General features: G+C 44.1%; 1 protein-coding gene across 3 annotated transcripts in view; it reads left to right on the forward strand.

The window, feature by feature from the left end:
* Positions 1 to 21,153, forward strand: part of WIPF1 (WAS/WASL interacting protein family member 1) — an 80,782-nt gene that overhangs the window by 787 nt on the left and 58,842 nt on the right. The window contains exon 2 of one of the 3 annotated variants that reach the window (XM_067549210.1): positions 8,742 to 8,908. The exons of 1 other annotated variant lie outside the window; for it this stretch is intronic. The gene's annotated coding sequence lies outside the window, so the exon portion shown is untranslated. The remainder of the gene's footprint in view (positions 1 to 8,741; positions 8,909 to 21,153) is intronic. One more of the 3 variants, XM_067549212.1, reaches the window with a different exon arrangement.

The raw sequence follows: 21,153 nt of genomic DNA on the forward strand, positions 1-21,153 counted from the left end.
CGTTAGCCTCTCTCTATTCCCAGCCCCGGCTGTGTGACCTCGGGTAAGCTCCCTGCGTGCCGAAGCCGCCACCGCACTGCCCAGCCGTCTGCGTGGAAGGAGCGAGCGCCCGCCGCTCCCCCTCCGCCCTCTCGCCTCGGTCTTCCCCTTTGCTCTGCCCTCTGGGTGGTTGGTCTGGCAGTGCCTTTAGGAAGATGTGGGGCCGAATGCTGCCCTTCCTTACACCCCATAATTCTGCTCTGCCCTACCTAGGTGTGTCCCAGCTAACCCCAGGTGCATCCCATGCAGCCAGATCAAAGTGGAGGGATGGGGGGAGGAGGCCCCAAGAAACCAAGCGCCTTCCACTTGGGACACCGAAGGAAGGTGCCACCTCCTTAGATTGTACCATCTTAAGGGAAAAAAAGGGATGCCTGTTTTATGAAGTGCTCTGATCAGCAGTTAAATATTGATATTTTAAATGATGTAATTAGGCTTCAGCGTTAACATCCCATGGAGAGGAATGGAGCTGTGCACACCTCTGAGCTATTGTTTCAGGTTGACTCGCTTGCTTTATTTTTGTTTGCTTCGTGGGGGGAGCGGAGGAGTGATTTCTGCTTGAGTCTATTTACATTCACTTCAGAATCTGAAGTGATTTTTGTGTGTGTCTTTTGTTTCTGCAATCTGTTTGTTTGTGTACAATCAGTTGAGCCAAAGCTGGGGCAGAATTTGGCCCTGTGATTTTAGGTGAGACACTTGTTCAGATTTCCAAAACACGGAACTTCTTGTTATCACACAGCTGTTCTTAAATTTTGCTTGAGAAGGGGCAATACAGCTGGCTAGAGCAAGGCATAGGGGAGTGATGTGCAAGATTCTCCCATGATGCTTTTCCAGTGTGCTTCTCTCCTGACCTTCCCCATCCTCTTGCCATACCTGTCCTTGGCAGAGTCTGAAGGTTTTGGAGATCAGATGTTCACCAGGAAACCAAAGTGACCATCAAACTTACAGACTCTAAGGTCAGAAGGGACCAGAATAATCATCTAGTCTGACCTGCATGATTCAGGCCACAGAATGTCACCCACCCACTCCTGTAATAAAACCTCTAACCTATGACTGAGTTATTAAAGTCCTCAAATCATGGTTTAAAGACTTTTAGGTACAGGGAATCTACCAGCAAGTGAACCGTGCCCCATGCTACAAAGGAAGGTGAAAAAAACCCAGAGCTTTTGCCCATGTACCCTGGGGGAAAATTCCTTCCCGACCCCAAATATGGCAATCAGTTAAACCCTGAGCATGTGGACAAGACTCACCAGCCAGACACCCAAGAAAGAATTCTCTGTAATAACTCAGAACCCACCCCATCTAACATCCCTTCGCAGGCCGTTGGCATATCTACCACCAGTAGTCAAAGATTAGTCAGTTGTCAAACTAGGCTGTCTCATTATACCATCTCCTCCATAAATTTATCAAGCTTAGTTTTAAAGCCAGCTAGGTTTTTTGCCCCCCCACTGCTCCTCTTGGAAGGCTATTCCAGAACTTCACGCCTCTGATGGTTAGAGATCTGCATCTAATTTCAAGTCCAAACTTTCTGATGGCCAGTTTATATCCATTAGTTCTTGTGTCCACATTGTCGCTGAACTTAAATAATTCCTCTCCCTCCCTGGTATTTATCCCTCTGATGTATTTATAGAGAGCAATCATATCTCCCCTCAACCTTCTTTTAAACAAGTCAAGTTCTTTGAGTCTTCTCTTAAAGTCAGGTTTTCCATTCTGTGGATCATCCTAGTAGCCCTTCTCTGCACCAGTTTCAGTTTGACTTCATCTTTCTTAAACATGGGGGACCAGAACTGCACACAATATTCCAGATGAGGTCTCACCAGTGCCTTGTATAAGGGTACTAACACTTCCCTATTTCTAGTGGAAATACCTTGTCCAATGCATCCAAGGACCGCATTAGCATTTTTTCACAGCCACATCACATTGACAGCTCATAGTCATCCTGTTATCAACCAATACACTCAGGTCCTTCTCTCACTTCCAGTTTATAGCAGAAATTCTTGTTATTACTCCCTAAAGGCATGACCTTGCACTTTCCACTATTAAATTTAATCCTTTTTCTATTACTCCAGTTTACAAGGTAATCCAGATTTTCCTGTATGATATCCCAGTCCTTCTCTGTATTGGCAATACCTCTCAACTTTGTCATCTGCAAACTTTATTAGCACATTCCCACTTTTTGTACCAGGGTCAGTAATAAAAAGGTTAAATAAGATTGGTCCCAAGACTGATCCCTGAGGAACTCTATTAGTAACTTCTCTCCAGCCTGACAGTTCACTTTTCAGTAGGACCCATTGTAGTCTCCCCTTTAACCAGTTCTCTATCCACCTTTCAATTTTTATATTAATCCCTGTATTTTCCAATTTAACTAATAATTCCCCATGTGGAACCGTATCAAATGCCGTACTGAAATCTAGGTAAATGAGATCCACTGCATTCCCTTTTTCTAAAAAAATCTGTTATCTTCTCAAAGGAGATTAGGTTGGTCTGGCATGATCTACCTTGTATAAAGTCATATTGTATTTTATGCCAATTACCATTAATCTCGATGTCCTTAATTACTTTCTCTTTCAAAATTTTTTCCAAGACCTTGCATACTACTGAGGTCAAACTAACAGGTCTGTAGTTATCCATGGTCACTTTTTTCCCTTTCTTAAAAATAGGAACTGTTAGTAAGTCATACAGTACAGCCCCTGAGTTTACAGGTTCATTAAAAATCCTTGCTAATGGTCTTGCAATTCCATGTGCTAGTTCCTTTAATATTCTTGGATGGAGATTATCTGACCCCCCCCCCCCAGATTTAGTCCCATTAAACTGTTCGAGTTAGGCTTCTGTCTCGGATGTGCTAATGTCTACCTCCATATCTTCATTCCCATTAGCCATCCTGCCACTATCCCCAAGATCATCATTAGCCTGGAGGCAAAGTATTTGTTTAGATATTGGCCATGCCTAGATTCCTTAACCTTCTCCTGTAAGGCCCACTCAAACTCCCCAGTTTCAGCTCTGTTTGCTGGTTCCTGTGCTGCTGCAGCTGTCATTTCAAATGTTGCCTAGGTAGGCTTTTTGATGCTGCTTTGGAAATGGCTGAGGGAAATGACAGCCTGCAGGCCCGCCACAGCCTTGTTAAGCATAGCATATACCTTGGCTTGTAGAAAAAGCACAAGCAGATTCTCTATGCTTTAACACACATGGGGAAGGAGTATGACAAAGTGGGGGGGAAAACATGGCAGTTATGTGCTCCCACCTGTCTGCTCAGTGGGAACACATGAGAAGGGAGCAGGAACACAAAGACTGAGGGTCAGAGGAAAGCTACATAAGAAGAACTCTTTTTACGGAAGACCCTCCATGCAGAAGCATGGTGGTTATGTGCTTACTGTTGTAGGATGACTGGCTGTTTTTTTTTTTTGTTTTTTTTTAGTTTTTTTTTTTTTTTTTTTGACAGTCAAAGTGGTCATTTGGCTGTTTTTTTTTTTTGTTTTTTTTGTTTTTTTTGTTTTTTTTTGACAGTCAAAGTGGTCATTTCTCTTCCATTCTTTCTGTCTCCAACTGCTGCTGTCTTTTATCTCCCAGTAATTGCGTATATCTCCAACAAAAGCGCTTCAGTAGCACTGCTGCAGCAGCGTAGACACTCCCTATAGTGAGGGAAGGACTTTGTCCTTGTAAATCCACCCACTTGAGAGGCGGTAGCTAGGTTGACAGGAGAGTTATTCCATCAACCTACAGCTTTCAGGGGTGTTAATTTTTTCACATCCCTCAGCACGTAGACAGGTTGATTTACATTGTAGATGTAGACCAGGCCTTTGTCTCTTCCCCACTTCTCTCTTCTGCTGCTTTTCTGCTCCTTGTTGCCCTCTTCCCATGGAGGTGTTTGGGATGTTGCCCTTAATGTGTGTCTGCCACATACATAGGCCCTTGAGTTACTACTTAAATCATTATGTTGCCCAGTCTCTCTTCCACAGTCAGTGAAAACAAATTTACTAGGAATGTTATGTGACAATTAAAGAAACCCATCTGGCTGTCTTGTCTCTTCAAAATGGAAGCTCTCTGGGGCAGGGACTGTCTCAGTTCTATGTTTCATATAATATCTAGCACCGTGAGGGTCCTGTTCTTGGATTCAGTTGGCCCCTAGCCACTACCATAATAAGAATAATAAATTCATATCTCAGTTATTCCTTTCCAGATGCACACACATTTTATATAGCGAACTTGAAACTAAAGGTGGCATGAACCAACAGTTCTGCAGATTTTTTTTTTCTTTCTCAAATCTTTTCTTAATACTGTGGATACAGCTTAACATTTTTGCTCAATATTTACCATTCCATCTGCCTTGAAATGGCAACTACAAGCACTTAAGTTACCTTGTTGCCCTCCAATATTTCTTTAACAACTTCAATGTCCTCCCCTGAAATGTAACTCTACAGTAACACACCACTTATTGAATGACAGCAGATATCCCTATGCCTCTTGTAGAAACAAAGCTCCAAAGGACTTTCACCCCTGAAATATGCACAAGGGTCCCATAATTGCATCTGAACTCTAGCCTTCCTTTTCACTTGCGCAATTGTTTCTGCACTTAAAGTGTAGACTTAAAGAAAATCTCAGCTGTATTGGAAGCAAGTCTTTTAGCTAAGGCAGATGTGTGCTCTTCCCCCCCCCCCCCCCCCCCCACACACCCCACCCCCCTCACATGAGTGAGAACAAAATTGCAGATGTAAGAGACATGGCATGAGAGGCTAATGACTGGCAGGTGCTATCCTAGCCTCTTTGTGAAGGAGACACTTAGACTGTGCATCCCGCCCTTGTTTTCCTTTACCAATATCTCCTGGAAGTTCTTAGTTACCATGGTGTTACTCTGCTTGTACAAATTACCAAGCTTTCTTGGAAGCAGAAAAGACTACCTTTTGGCTGGTGGTATAGTAGCAGCCCGAAAACAATAAATTCCGTAAGTCTTCCTAAGGAACAGAGTTCTTCCTAAGAGTATATATATTATCTCCAATTACATCATAGCGGTGCCCTTGCATTACAACTAAAAATTCATTTCAGTCTTGACTAACTCATATCTGGAGCTTGGAGTTACTGTTTGGAAACAATGAGAAGACATTGCAGAAAAACAGCAGAAAAGAGCTATCTAAATTTCTTGTGAATTGAATAAAACGTGTATCCTAAACTGAACAATGAGCTGCTGTGAAATGGTGTAAAACTTCCATTCTGATTAAAAGTTTGTGTTCTCCGTACTGACATCTCTTATTCTTGATAATTTGCATTTCAGCACTAATTTAGACACTTTCTCCTTTGTGACTTCATTCCTTCCTGTGTTGTAGTTCTAATTTTAAGCACTCGATCTGGTGTAATATGTGTTGGTTCACAACTGCTCAGTAAGACTCTCCATTTGAGAGAAATTTCAAAGCAGCATTGCTGATATAAGTAGCAAACAAGTCACCTATGCTGGGCAGGATAGCTTTTATACTTGGCAATATTAAAGATGAGAATTCTAGAACGGTCTTTAAATAATAGGTCTTGAAGATATAAATCATACTGCATCAAGCGCATAGCAGTAGTCACACTCTTCTATTTGATATTTCTTCTTTCAAAAATGATCATGAATTATCTGTCTGTCAACCATGAAAGTTGCTAACTTGTACCAGTTACCAAATAATTCAGGGAAATGCATTATAAAGAACCTAATTTAATGAAGTTGTCTGGAAGGATGCTTTGTACTGCACATAGTGTTGAACAAAAATAAAGAGAAATTGATTTTTTTGCAATGACCATTACTCTTGCAATATCAGACCCGGTCTACACTGACAAGGGAGGTCGACGTATTGCTGCTTACGTCGACCCCCTAAAGTATGCGTCTCCACTGGTACATAAGTTCTGTCGATTTTTAAAGCGTGGTAAAAGTCGACCTAATAAAACCACCTCTGCAAGTGGTGTAGTGCTGAACTCAAATTCCATAGGTTGAATTTGCGTCAGTGTAAGCAGAGCTCAACATAAATAGACGCCATTGGCCTCTGGGAGGTATCCCATAATGCCCTGTTGTGACCGCTCTGGACATTCACACTCTGCTGTAACTTGCCACATAAACAGGAAATAGCTCCTCTCCTCAAGCCCTGGGAAATTTTGAATTCCCATTTCTGGTTTGGACAGCGTGGAGAGAGCTTTGTAGCTGAACTGCTCATGGCGACTGCATGGCCCAAACATGCTCCAGCTTGGAGTCGATCAAAGGTCTTGGATCTCATTGGTCTGTGGAGTGAAGAGTCTGTTCTGGCTCAGCTCTGAGCCAGCAAAAGAAATTCAGATATATACAAGAAAAAAACCTCGTGGCATGTTGGAGAAGGGGTGCCACAGGGTCACGCAGCAGTGCCACATTAAAATCAAAGAGCTGAGGCAAGCTTATTGGAAAACTTGGGAAGCTAACAGCCATTCTGGCTCCTTGGCCAAAACATGCCACTTTTATGAGGAGATGCATGCAATTCTCGGCAGTGACCCCACCACTGTGCCACCACGCAGCATCAATTCCTTCAAAGAATCCCAGTCCAGGACAAATGAGGAGGACTCTGTGGACGAGGAGGATGAGGTGAGCAAGATGCAGGAGAGTGGGTTATCCATTCTCCCTGAGAGCCAGGACCTGTTCATTACCCCAGAGCAGTCCAGCCACACACAAGACAGCGGGACTTATCAAGATGCAGGGGAAGGCACATCTGGTGAGTGTGGGGGGCAATTTTTTTTTTTTTTTTTTTTTTTTTTTTTGCGCGGTTGTGTCCCCCTTCCAGCTTCTTAAAAGGAGTTTGTGTTTTTGAGGGGAGGGTCTTACGGTGTGGTGGCAAACTTCAGTGTAGGGTTACTCCTAGAACAGACTATTTATGTGCAGCGGTATGCTCCAAGAATCCTTTGTGGATATCTCAAGGAAACTTTCACGTAGGTAATCTGTTAACCTTTGCAGAAGGTTTCTGGGGAGGGCAGCCTTATTTCTTCCGCCACAGTAGGAGACTTTTCCCTGCCTGCTCATTTAATAGCAGAATGGCATCATTGCGGAACACAGCTTAGCAGCTTAAAGGCCAGGCCTGTATCCTGATGCTTGCAGCAAATCTCCACTTTCTGCCTGCGTCACCCTCAGAAGACTGATGTCACACATGGTCACCTAGGGAAGATGGCGCAAGTTAAAATACCTGACCACTACAGTCACTCTGTTTTATTCCTGTGCTGTGGACAGGGTCCCTGGGTCCCTCCCCAAGGCTAGTCCTAGTCCTAGTACTGTTGCAATGGGCATCATGGGTCGGGACACTGGTTGCCCTATGTTTTCTGCCACTACAATTCACCCGCAGTGTCCTTTACTCTGTTCTGCCCACCTCCTCCCAGGGGTGATCCCTCTCCTTGCTCAAGTGTGGATTGTGAATTTTAGTGCTAATGAAGCATCTCTATAACAGATGCAAGGGCCCTTTGCTTGCCATGTCTGTAACGCCAGTCCGACCCTTCCAAGATGTACAGAGTGGAATGCAGGTTTGGATTAGCCTTGTGAACATGAAGGGGAGTACTTGTTGCATCGTAACATTTTCTTTACTACTTTGGGTCAGCTAACAATGGCAACTTTGTGCTTTGCTTATCTTACAGTAGACACCTCAGTCTTCAGCCCCTCTTGCTGAACTTCAGCTGAAATCCTTTCCCAGATTAGGAAGCGGGTGGGAATCACAAGATGATATGTTCCACAAACTAATGAACGCCTCCATTTTCTCTTGACACAGAGCCTGGAGGATGTCCTTGCCTGAAAAACTAGACATGGACATGGAACATAGAAGATCTGCGCAGGAGCGTGATATGCAACAGGAGATGTTGCGTATTATGAGGGATCAGTCCAACATGCTGAGGCAGCTGGTAGAGCTCCAGGAAGAGCAGCAGCAGGACAGACTCCTTCTGCAGCCCCTCCAAAACGCTCAACCACCTACCACTTATCAGCTCCCACCCCCAAGCGCTTTAGGAGGAGACTGAGCAGGGTGCAGTACGTGCTGCACTGCACACCGGTGGAGGCAAGCAGAAGGACGCGACGGTCCCTTTAAGAACTGCACACAACCACAGTTGCTTGCACAGTGCCACTTTACAATGTTAAGTTATTCTCGTTTTCCCCCCCATTAAAAAAGGTCACAAATAAAACTTCGTAGTATTAAAAAACATCTGTCTCTATTCATTCATAGCTTGGGTGGGGAGAGAAAAAGAGGGGGCCACTGGAGCGAGGGTGGGGAATGGGAAATAAAGGCACAGCACAGACATTCATTACTGCAGTTCATTGCAAAACCAATTTTTCAATGCTTCCCAAAGCCAAAGTGCTCCCTGGTTGGCTCTGGGCATAGTGCCGGAATCTGGCTTCTCAAAATTTGCAGCCAGCCTATCTGCCTCCATAGCCCAACCCTGGGGGAGCTTTTCCCCCTCTGTTTCACACAAATTATGGCGCACATGCTGATATAACTGAGGGGATGTTCTTTTCACTGATGTCAAGCCTAGTAAGCAGACATCTCCATCTGGCTTTTAAATGGCCAAATGCCCCTTCCACCACCATTCTGCACTTGCTGAGCCTGTTACTGAAACGCTCCTCCTTGCTGTGCAGGTGCCTGGTGTAGGGCTTCATTAGTTAAGGGAGCACGGGATAGGCAGGATCCCCCAGGATCACTATTGGCATTTTCACATCCCCAATGTGTTGTTTTTTTTTGTTCAAGGAAGAAAGTGCCCCCCTGCATCTTATTGAACACATCCAAGTTTCTAAAGATCCACGCGTCACGCACCTTTCCAGACCACCCCACACTGAGGTTGGTGAAACATCCCCTGTGATCCACAAGGACCTGCAATACTATTGAGAAGTATCCCTTCCAGTTTATGTACTCTGGTAAGGTGGTCAGGTATTAAGAGTGGGATTGCTCCCCACCACACACACACACAGTTTGGGAACGCTATTGCAGCAAACCCATTCACTATGTCCTGCACGTTTCCCAAAGTCACTACCCTTCTTAGCAGAAGCCTATTGGTGGCCTTGCACACTTGCATCACAGCAGTTCCAACAGGGGATTTGCTGACTCCAAACCGATTCCCAACTGATTGGTAGCAGTCTGGGATTGCCAGCTTCCACAGAGTGATGGCCACTCATTTCTTCCCTGTCCGATCTGGTCTCAAGCAAGTATTCAAGCGCTTCAGAGTTGAGGACAGCTCCACGCAAAGTTCAGAGAAAGTGGCCTTTCACATATGAAAGTTCTGCAGCCATAGCTCATCATCCCACACCTTCATAACCATGCGATCCCACCAATCTGTGCTTGTTTCCTGGGACCAGAACCAGTGCTCCATGGACTGAAGATGATGCGTGACAGCCTGCAGCAAATGTGAATTGTTCCACTCTATGGCTTGTAGCAGGGCGGCCTCAGTAACATCGCTATTTTCTGTGCTGTGGCTCCTCCCTTGCCTTTGAAAATACTGCAGGATAAGCTGTGTGGTATTTGTGATGCTCACAGTGATAGTGCAGAGCTGAGCGGGCTCCATGTCTCTCTGGCAACGGCGTGCATGGCATGGAAAAATGGCACAAAAAAAGCGTTTGCAGTTTGTTTGGGACAAGAAGGGGGGGGGCATGTTGCGTGGGAGGATGACAAGCTTCCCAAAAGCCTCTGCAGCTAGTTGCACTGTGGGATAGCTACTCATGGTGCAGTGCTTTGAATGTCGACCTAAGCGTGGTGAGTAGGGATGCAAGAGCCCGGCTCAAGCAGCATGGTGTAATCACGTTCCTGAGACTTTTAAAATTCGGCAGGTGAAAGTTGATTTTATAGTAAATCCACTTCAGTCTGCAGTGTAGACATACCCTTAGTTTGATTCTCTGAGCTGTAATGTTGACACTATAGATTAAGATGGAATATGAGATATGGTTTGACCACTAGCATGCAGCATTGTAGACAGTTCTGCAGTTTTCAAATGCTATATTACAAGAAAGCAGTAGTAAATATAATTTTTCTGAGTGGGATTATTAGCAACGTGCTGGATAGTTCTTGTAGAAAACATGCATCTAGATACTTTTTCCAGGAAAACAAACAATGAAATCAGTATCTGGACCACAATAATCTAGTGTTATGGGTTGGATACTTAAATAATAGAGACAGTCTTAGCATTTATAGCTAAGAGAATAAAAATTGACTGCTGTTGAGTCTTTAAGATTTGAATCTTAAAAGGATGCTACAGAGCATTTGTCATGGGGTTTTGCAAGATAAGGAGTCTAAAGGACTGTGGCTACTATAGAATGAAAGAGCTGCTCTCTTAGGGCCTGGTCTAACTCCCACTGAAGGCTGCCTGCCACTGATTTTGGAGGGTGTCAGTTTGTATCTGGTAAGAGAGGTGTAGATACTATGGGAGCAGGTTAAACCAAATCTGAGAGATTAATGTAGTTGAGAGTAGAAAGTTTGCTGAGCCCTAGTAAGAAATAAATTGGAAACTCATTAAATAGCTTGACCCCTGCCTGTTTTGTGTATTATTAGCACTGTGTCAAGTTATGTCTGTCTAGAGGGGTGTATTTCAGCACTTGGTTCTAATTACAGATAGCTACAAAATTAGGAGTTTTAAATACAAATTTTAGTTAATTTATCCTCCTGATACAAAGACCAAGATTCCTTTGGTTTATTTAAGGTGTTCATACGATACTTACCTTCTTTAATCTTTCCATCGTCCTCCTCCTAAGGCTTGTCCTTTGAAGGATGCCCACCCCACACACTCATTACATCTCCTTTTTATTTTCTTTTGGTGCAGACATTATGGCTGGATGTATGTTAAAGTACAGGATGTTCTCTGTACTGTGGAAAAGAAAAGAGGCTAAATAAATAGCCAATTGAATACTAAACCTAAGTGCCTTTCTTAGCCCTTTTCTTCTGGCTTCAAATGGAATCTTGTTCATGCTGCTCTAAGTAGGCTTTCTGGAGCGGGGTTTCTCCTTAATATTGGTGATTTAAAGGTGTGAGATCAGCCTGGAGCACGAAGTGCTCTGATAGCAATATAGGTACAACATAGGAAGCAGCAGAGCAGGCTTTTTCACTAATGTACTTCAGCCTTGATCTGGAGTGGAGCACTTCTAGCCTTGAGAGGGGAGTAAAACTTTTGTGCCCATCCAGTCTTTGGCCTCTCTTTGTTGAGATTGCCAGTAAGACCCCAGCTGGCCCATGGAAAGATGGCCACTAAAAGCTGGACTTGAGACCTTTGCCTGTCTTTTTTTTTTTTTTTTTTTCAATTTATAAAAATACAGCAGCCAATATTTGGGCTCCTCTGCAGTTTTTCTTAAAACACTTCACTGAGAGAACCTACTGTCTCAAAACACAAAGGCACTCCCAGATCTCCCTACCTGTTTATTTGTAAAGCGGTAAAACCTACAGGCCACAACCAATATCAGGGCCCACTTGTGTTAGGCACTTTACAGACTCATAGAGACAATCCCCACCGCAAATAGTTTAGACTCTAAGGGTATGTCTACATAGACAGGTAAGCCAACCTATGTTAGGTTGACTTACCGCCACTGCAGTAATTACCGTGGTGGCTGATGTCTACACTACCCTCCTAGGGTCTGTGGTGTGCATCCTCCTCAGGAGAACTTCCACCGACCTAAGAGGGGCAGTGGCGGGAGCTGAGAGCCCAGTCTCTCAGCTCTGCTGGGGGCTCCCTGCTGGGAGCCCGGCCATCCCCACCAGGAGTGGCGTCCAGCTGCCCAGGCTTCTCACCCCAGCTGGGAGCAGGGGCCAGCTGGGATCTAGCTGCCCGACTTTCTTATCGATTTCACAGCAAGACAGTAACAGCGATGTAAGTAATGCAGTGTCTTCAGAGACACAGCGTCGCCCTAACTCCACCTCCATGAGAGGCATAAGGCTTAGGTCGGTGTAGTAGGACACTTACATAGGCAGGAGGAAGGCTGTAGTATGGGCACTGACATAATTACATCGATGTGCAGTGTAGACCAGCCCTAAATAGAGAAGACTTCCAAAGGGGGCGGGAGGGGATACAGAAGCACAGAGAGGTGAAGTGATTTTCCTAAGATAATACAGCAGGTTTTGTGACAGAGCTGGGAATGCAACTAGACTTCTGGACTCCTAGTTTATCCACTAAACCAGGGGTCGGCAACCTGCAGCACGAGTGCCAAAAGTGGCACGCACGCCACCTTTGAGCAGTACATGGCGCCCTGGCCAGAGCCATGCTGCTCTGTCCTCGCCATGGACACTGTTGCCGGAAGAGGGGCTCCAGACCTGCCCCCGCCACGGACACTGCCACCGCCACCGGAATGGGTCTGCAGACCTGCCAATGACACTGCTTCCGGCACTGGGCGAACAGCGGGGGGAAGATTGGGCACAGCCTTTTGTTAAGGTTGCTGACCCCTGCACTAAACAAGCTGCTTCTCAACATAAGGCTATCTTCTCCTGCTATTCAGCTATTATAAATCAATGACCAACAGGGGTTATTGGGGTCCTCATTCCACTTTATTGCTTTTATTTTGGTTAATCATCTGTCTCATTCTATTTTTTTTTAATATTTAAAAGTCATCCACAGAATCAGAGTTTGAAACTCACATTTTAAAAATTACCTCAAATCTTTTTTTTTAATATAGAAATTGTTTAGAAGTAAACAAAGCAGCATATTCAAGGGAACCATTTGGGAATTAAGCCTGCAGTCTTAACTATGTCTCTGTTTCCAATTCCAAATGCTGTGAACAAGGGGCCATTCAACTCTTTGGTTATAAGTTATGCTGAATTGTATCAAGAAGAGAAAAAGTGAATCATAGAGAGATGCTTCAACTTAGTGTTTAAATCAGTTGCTTTAGTTTCAGTAGCTCTTTTTTTTAAATTTTTTTTTTTAAGTGATGAGGCATGATTCTACTTTTTTCCTGTTTCATTTGCAAAATTATTTGCCTAGAACTTAACTCATTCAGGTCATCTGCTAATTGCTAGCAGCTGTGGAACTCTGCTTAGGTTACACAAGCATAGCTAAAAAGTCCGTAAAACCGTGCGTTGTTCAGATTTGCCTATTTTAAACTCTGCAACGGCTTGGCTTTGACTAACTTGCGATGGATAGCAAAATATTAAGAGGGCAGAAGTATGAGCTGAAAGCTCTGAAATCCTTTGTCACAGAAATCCGATATAATAAATGTCATTTTTATTGTCAATACACGTGTTATAAAAGATCAGACTATATATTATAGTGCTATATTGCAAAGAGAGTTGTGTGTCAGTAATACTCTGTAGCAGCTGAGTCCTGCCAAATAAATCCAGACAATTCAGCTTTATAACTTTGCTTTGAAGATACATATGGCCCCTATGCCAGACTGCAATGGCAGTGATAAATAGATTTCAGAGCATGAGCCCTTCAATCACAGATTAGACACTCGATGATTTGAATAGAGCAAGCTGAACTAAATTTTAGAAGAAGAGTCCCCAAATGGGACACATGTACAGCAGAAAGAAAAATATCCATCCACATGAGATCTTCCAGGGCTCACTGACCCAAGTTGATTTCAAGAGTCTGTTTATAGTAATGTTTCAGTATGCTGGAGACTTCTGTTTACCAACATCAATTGATACCTAAAGGAACAGTCAACTTGAAATCTAATATTTTTTTTAAATGAGTCAAAATTTAGTTGTAGAGCATGTCCTCTCAGTCTCCCTGCAGATTACTATCACATTTTCCTGCTTTGTGTTTTTTCCCTTTTGCTGGCTGACAGACCCACACAGACAGAGGAACAATGGAAAAGACTTCATACAAAGTGCTGTCAAATGTACAAAATATTTAGTCTTTGTAACAGTCCTCTTAGGTGTTAATTGTAACAATGGAAGGGGGAAGTCACAGTTCTTTGAAATCCTTTAGTTGGGTGTCCCTTTTTAAACCAGAGGGCCTGCACAAATAGTTCAGAACTGGGCTCTGGCTTCACACTCAGATCACTGGATCTTTAGCCATGTTGTTGCCATGTTGTTCTAAAGCCAGTAGGTCCAGCCAACTCAGATTCTCCCTGCCTAAGGGAATCCCCTGGGTAACATAGAGCCTTTGTATCAGCCCCTACACTACTGTCCTCCATTCATGGATGAAAGGTGTGCTGCTGAGGGTAAGGGGCCATAGCTGGGACATTCCTGGGCCTTGGCAATCCCCAACTACTAGAATGGCCTGTTAGAGCCATGGGTAACTGGCTGTAAATTACAGCAGCTTTTTGCCTCCTTTTGGTCTTGTACCAAGTGAAATGTGCATGAACTGAAGATCTGAGCCAGGGCATTGGCACCCAAACCTGTTGTCTTGAATTCAGCTGATGATACTTACTTTCAACTCCCATTAGATCTGAGAACAGTTCATTCAAAGCCAATGATGTGCAGCTTCTAATCGAAACGTCCCATGAGTGCCAGAAGATCCTTCCTTTTCGTGGGTAACCCAGACTGAAATCTAGCAGGTTTCATATCTGGTGTCTGCTTTCTTGGGAGAGAAGAATGACTCTCTTGTCTTCCTCCTTTTGTTAAAATGACCCAACCGCCAGCTGAGAAGTTGTGGAATAGCCTTCCAAGCGGAGCAGTGGGGGCAAAAAACCTAGCTGGCTTCAAAACTGAGCTTGATAAATGTATGGAGGGGATGGTATGATGGGACAGCCTAGTTTGGCAATTGACTGATCTTTGATTACTGGTGGTAGATATGCCAATGGCCTGCAAAAGGATGTTAGATGGGGTGGGTTCTGAGTTATTACAGAGAATTCTTTCTTGGGTGTCTGGCTGGTGAGTCTTGCCCACATGCTGAATGTTTAACTGATCGCCATATTTGGGGTTGGGAAGAAATTTTCCCCCGAGGGCAAACTGGTAAAGGCTCTGGGAGTTTTTCACCTTCCTCTGTAGCATGGGGGCATGGCTCACTTGTTGGTGGATTCTCTGTACCTTAAAGTCTTTAAACCATGATTTGAGGACTTTACTAACTAGTCATAGGTCAGGGGTCTATTACAGAAGTGGATGGGTGAGGTTCTGTGGCTTGCATCGAGGTCAGACAAGATGATATCGTATTGGTCCCTTCTGACCTTAGCGTCTGTGAGAAGCTTAGGAAAGCTAGTAGTAGTCTGTCTAGGAATTCTGCTGTAACAGTGTATTTTCTGACCAAATTTAATAGTGATCAGCATTTTACCTGTATGGACAAGGCCAACCATTAAATACTTAGCTCTTCATTATCACTTGTCACTTTCAAATCATTTTACAACCCTTAACTAATCCTCCCAATTGACCACTGTGATCACTACCATTTTTGCATCCTGACACACATTGCACAAGCAACCTTAATTGGGGATTTCCTTCCTTTTTTGAGTGCTTGATTTCACAACCTGAATACTCTTCTAATATAGTTTCCTAGGGCCTTTTTTTAAAGGCAAATGGAAAAAAGTGATGTGGAGCCATATTGATTCTCACATTCTAAACCTTTAGATGCACCAATTTCTGCCACTTGAGTTAACAGAGTAACTGATAACAGTAGTAGGTTGTCATCCTGTATGTAGACCGGCCATAAGAGGGAGACATTACATTCTTTTTCCCAGTGGATTTCACAATTACTTGCTGATGACAAATGAATGGTGAGACTAGGACTCTAGGTTCTATTTCTGGTTCTGAGAGTGTCTAGTGGCTACTGATCCTATTGCCTCATCCCCACCCCTACTCCACGTACCAATCAACCACCTGCCCCTCCCCCACTCTGGTCCATGTCCCACTTTCTCCCAGTCTGCCTTCTCACATGTTTACATTCCAGCTTCCTCCTCCTTTAAGTGGCCTGGAACCTTGGAGCCAGGCAAGTAGTCCGTAATTCCATGTTCTTATTGCTGTTACACTCATGCTCCCTCACCTGTTTCTTACACTCACTTGTTACAGTCCAGAAGAAGATACAAGCCCTTTGGGGTAGGGGCTGTGTTTGTACAATAGGGCTCTGATCCTCATTGGGATCAAATAGTAACACCCTGGTGAGGTAGGTATGAAAGTAATACTGTTGGAGTAATCAAGGGGGAGAGGTGATGTGATGCACCCCAAAGCCTCAGAGAGTGCGCATCGGAATCTGATCTAGAACTCTGTAGCTCCTGGCTTCTAGTCGTGTGCTCAGAACACCCGAGACTCTTATTGTTTGGTCTCAAAGCGTTAATGTATGTGCTAAAACAAATGTGCAGCTGTGCCAAGCAATTGCTCAGATTGTATCTAACACCATAGAGCTTCAACGGAAAACGGACAGCTCCCAGCATTTTGCTTTTCTAAGCAGTAACAAACCACATTGAAATGGCCCTCAAAAAAGATCTGTGTTTATTTTAAACAGGAGACTCTGGATAGAGTGAAAAATTGATGTTATTTTTGTTTCATTTTAAAAGTTCTTTGAGTGGGCTGGGCTGGTTTTCTTGTGGCATCACAACATATTCTCTTGTGGAGAGCCAAGTTCTGAGTCACTTTCATTTGGGAGAGCATGTCAGGTCTGGAGGAGCAGCATGGATGGGCTCTGAGGAGAGCTGATTTAGTCCTTCTTTACTAGAAGTGGGACCAGGATGATGGAAATAACTAAAGGGAAAAAAATGAAGGGGATCTTTGAGATTTTAAGAAGGATTTGGAGGAAACCCTAAAAGAAGTAATTTGATTGAAACAGGTGGTGTCTTTTTTAATATCGTCTCTCTTTCGAATTACCCAACGTGGTGCATTTCAAAGTGAAGAATATAAAACTACATTCTTCTTTGTACTCCCTGACAGGCCTAAAACAGATGAAGTGGAGTAATAGCTAGAAGTGTTCTGGTTTATAGGTAGAGCCCACCCACCTCTCCTAGTCAGAACCCTGCAGGATTAGGCCCCCTGAGATTTGACAGGGCCCCTTTTTTCATTCGCGTGTCTGAGTGTCTGTATACTGTGACAAAAGTCAAGAGCAAGACAAACTACCCTACTGTTAAGGGGAACTAGAATGTGAAGTGTTCCATGACTCTCAAACTGCACAAGATGACTGGAAAAGTTCTTTTTTAGTCATCTAAAATGAGAGATTGCATGGCAGAACATCTGCGATCTCACAAGTGCATTGCAGGGTAAAACCTGCTGCTGCATGTCAATGTGAAGGCCTGATGAGCCCTGATGAGACTATTGTAGGCAAATTCACGATATCTTGATAACATTCTCCTCTTGAGAGGCAATGGTGATTTGAATTCCTTATAGTAGGAGTGGTGCAAGACTGCTCCATTCTTAAACTGAAACGTCTTACGTTTTGGCTAAGGTCTCCTTTCAATGTTAAGGGTATGACTGACTAGAGACCACAGTTATGGTAATGATACTCGTTATTGCTGTAATGTAGCACTTTGAAACTTCAAAGTGCCACACAAACACGAACTAATTGGTATTGGTTCTGCATCTATTTCAGCCCTTCCACTGTGTGGCATGGAGGGAGGCAAATACAAGTAAAATGGGGAGGGAAAGCCCTGAAAGGAGGGAGAGCAAAAAATCTCTGGTGTGTGGTTTTCGTTTGTTGATTCCCCTCCTTCCTCTCCCCCCCCTCACCATCTGTGGATGCCTCCAAATGCCAGTTGAGTGGCTGTGGCGCGCTGGCTTGACAGGGCCAAGGAGCAGCCATTCCATGCAGCATGATCCCCTCTAAAACTGGCAGATGCACCTACGGCAACACTGCCACTAGAGTGAATATTGGTAGGTGTGGCACTAACTCTTGTTCGCAGGGAGGGGCACTGTGGAAAAGGTGCTTCAGGGAGACCCAGGGCAATAGGATAGCCCCAAGCAAGGCTGTCCCTGGCCCTGCAGATTCTTTGCATTTAGAGGCTGTTTTTCCTCTGGGGTATTCTTCAACACACACGTCCTCCCGTAGGGGATCTGGGGAGCCTGCCTACTACTACAGCCCTTTAGTGGAAAGAACATATTCCTCCCTGTGTGCCCAGCCAACTCTGCTGGCTGATGTATTGGGAGATCCTGACCCTACACTCCTCCCCCTTTTGGGGAGTGTGGTAGTGCAGGGACAGAGACTGTATGCAGCCGAGCCCAGCATGAAAGGGGAGGATGCCTTGTGCTTTCCCCTCCCCTGCTTCATGCCTGGGGCAACTCTTGTTCTGTATGCTTTGCCATTGGCAGTTATGATCTGGTCCCATCTGTCTCTCTGGAAAATTCTTAGGGAATAAAGCAGTACTTTATTGTCATCTTTTTTTTAATTCCCACTCCCTAAAGAGAGAAGCGGGATGAGGTTTTTTTTCTAAAGCTCTGTGCACGGAGCATCCTTTATTGTAGAGTGTTTGGAATGTATTTGGGAGAAGGCTGTTCTGTCTTGGTTATGCTGGTGGGGTAGGGAGGATGCAATGATCTCAATCCTGTAGTCCTTTTGCACATAAAATTCCCATGGAATTCCCTCTGACCCCCCACCCACAATGACTGGAGGATCAGGCTCTGCATCCTTCACTTCAATGTTGCTTGACCCTTTGTGCCACAGTAGCCTTATATATAAACCACATCAGAGCTGATTCCTAGAACTTTGTGTCGCTAAGGGATTATCTAAGCATAATGCCAGCTACAAAATTAGAGGACTTTTGCTGTTGAAAACATACAGGGAGTAATACGTTGTTTGGGACCATCTGTCACAAACAGGCAGTCAGGAATCTTCAAAACTAGTATTCACAATGGCAATTCCATGTCGCAGTTTTTAAAAATTAGGCTATTGCTTAATTGGGAGAATAGTAATTGTCCAAAATTAAAAACATCAAGGAGTTAACTTAAATCTAAATTACTAGCATATAAATAGGCTTGGCAGAATTCAATTTGTATTTCTTTTATGTAAATTCAACAGTTAATACTGATTTTAAAACACATCAGGAAAAAGATTAAAAATAATCCATTTTAATACATTTTCTTTTCCCCAGGAAGGCTGCAGGGGCTCTCTGTGGGGCAGGTGACACCAGATCCTTGCAGATACAAGGTGGGGGAAGGCTGCTGTACTGGTGGGGCAGAGCAGAGGCCCCTGGCCAGGACTGAAGAGGGGAAAGATGAACATTTGGACATGGGGAGGCCACTTTGCTGCTGAATGGTTCCTGCTAGGGGACAGCTCACTACTCCTAGCCAGGGAGTGAGTGTGGCCATAGTAGCAAGGCTGCAAAGTGCTCCCTGTGTGGCCTCAGGGCTGGGATACCAGATCCCTGTGCGTGCGTTGTCTGGGAGGGTTCCACTCACTGACCTGTGAATGGATATCATTTTCATTTATTTCTGTATGTCCAGTGAAATCGACATTGACCACAACTTAAATTGAACCCTGCCAAGCTCCTCTGTAACCCTGAGTAGATATAAACTTACTGTCTAACAGCTGATTTAGCTCAGTCCTCTGCTGTACTGCATAATAACAGGAAAATGGATGAAGTAAAATGGTAATCTCCTGTAGCATGTGGAGATGCTTGGAGATAAGCCAATAGCGTACATACCAGTCAGTCTTTGGAATCCATTCTCCAATGAGCACGGTACTCAGGCCTCCTCTGCCTTATGCGATCTGACCCATAGAAAACTCAAACAACGGGGGGAGAGGTTGTCACAGAAGAACCTCCATAAAAACGAATGTGAGTCTTGCACTTCAGTGCCCTTCCCACTCCTGGGACACCTAACTTGTAAAGGAGAGGGGAGGTTTAGGACTATCCCTTTGCTGATCGCCTATTCTCTGTGTTCTGGGTTTACAAGTACAGTACAGCCCTGAGGGTAGTAAACTAACTTAGTTAAGATGAGTTTTGGAAATTGGATTGAACTATATTTTTGCTCCATAGGTAATAACCGAACAGAAGTCTTCAGACAGCCTAGCCTCAAAATATACAGTGACAAAGCTCCTCACTGCCCAAAGATAATCTTGTTAAAACATAAATCCATCTGCTCAAGCACAAATTCAATTCTTCCCTTCTCCACTGAGGACCTAATCTTCTACTGTTTATTTTTCATCTTTGAATAATCAGATGCTTACTGCCGTTTACACTTGGCTGCATTCTTCCACGGAACTCCTGCTGACTTGAGGCACTGGTGCCAGATTGCTTGAAGCCAGAACACCAGATGGCTGCCTTATCTTTCAGTCTTAGGTTACATCTTCAAGGGCACCTCTTGCTTGCCAGATTCAATATGGGGTCCTGTCTATCCAACCCACCACAGCTCCTGACTACTGTGGGTAATGTTTTCCTTCTAATGGATATGTAGATTACAGATAATACTCCACACACTTATCTGTTTTAAGGTAGAGAGGTGACCCCTAAAACTTTTCAAGTTTTAATCCACTAAAAATTGGTTGAAGTGGGGACTTGGAGTCAGGCACTGATCATCAGTAATCAGCCTTTCACTTCTAGATTAGCATTTGAATCACAGCCAGGTTGGTCATAACTGAACATCATTGCCATATAATGGCTTTTGGATAGTCTACATGAAATGAGAGACAAGGTAGGTGAGCTAATATCTTCTGTTGGACCAACTTCTGTTAGTCAGAGAAATGAGTGAATTGTCTCACGTCTATGTCTAGTGGGGTGGACAGATGTCCCCATCAGGAGAGATGCTAGCAAACTTTCATGTTGCAAATCATGCTGATTCAGTCCTTGATCACCTCATTATAAGTCTAAACTGCTCCCTCAGCCCACGCAGGCAGCCCTTTCGGGACTTGGTGATTTGAGGAAATGTGCCTGGATGCTACCTATGTTACATCCCTAGAACTTAAGTGGGATTTCAGTGATGCATAGGCCTTGAGCCTGCCCTATGTATATGCCCCCTCTGAATAAAATAGAGCACATCAATCTCCAAGGCTAGCTAATAAGAGTAATTTTTTAAAAGCTAGTAGAAACAGACTACATGTGCATTCTTTACTCAGTCAAAGCTCTTATTCATGTGAAGTTGCTGACAGTTTTGCCTAAGAAAGGAGCAGAGGATGCCATCCATAATGCATGAGAGGTAAAATATACATACTGCAATCTGAGGTGTGATTGCAGCTCAGGTAGACATAACCTACAGGTGTAGATATTAGTAGAGATGCGGCGGTGTGGGTGTCAGCACAGGCTGCAGAAGCATGCCAGGGACCCTGGATACCTGCTCGCATTTTGTTGAAGCCTCTGCTGCCGCATCTGCATTACAGTTTGTAGCCATAGTAGTGTGGGTA

The sequence above is a fragment of the Emydura macquarii genome, unplaced genomic scaffold (assembly GCF_026122565.2).
Source record: "Emydura macquarii macquarii isolate MOO-44397 ecotype Brisbane River unplaced genomic scaffold, CSIRO-AGI_Emac_v2 contig_1253, whole genome shotgun sequence".
Classification (NCBI taxonomy): domain Eukaryota; kingdom Metazoa; phylum Chordata; order Testudines; family Chelidae; genus Emydura; species Emydura macquarii.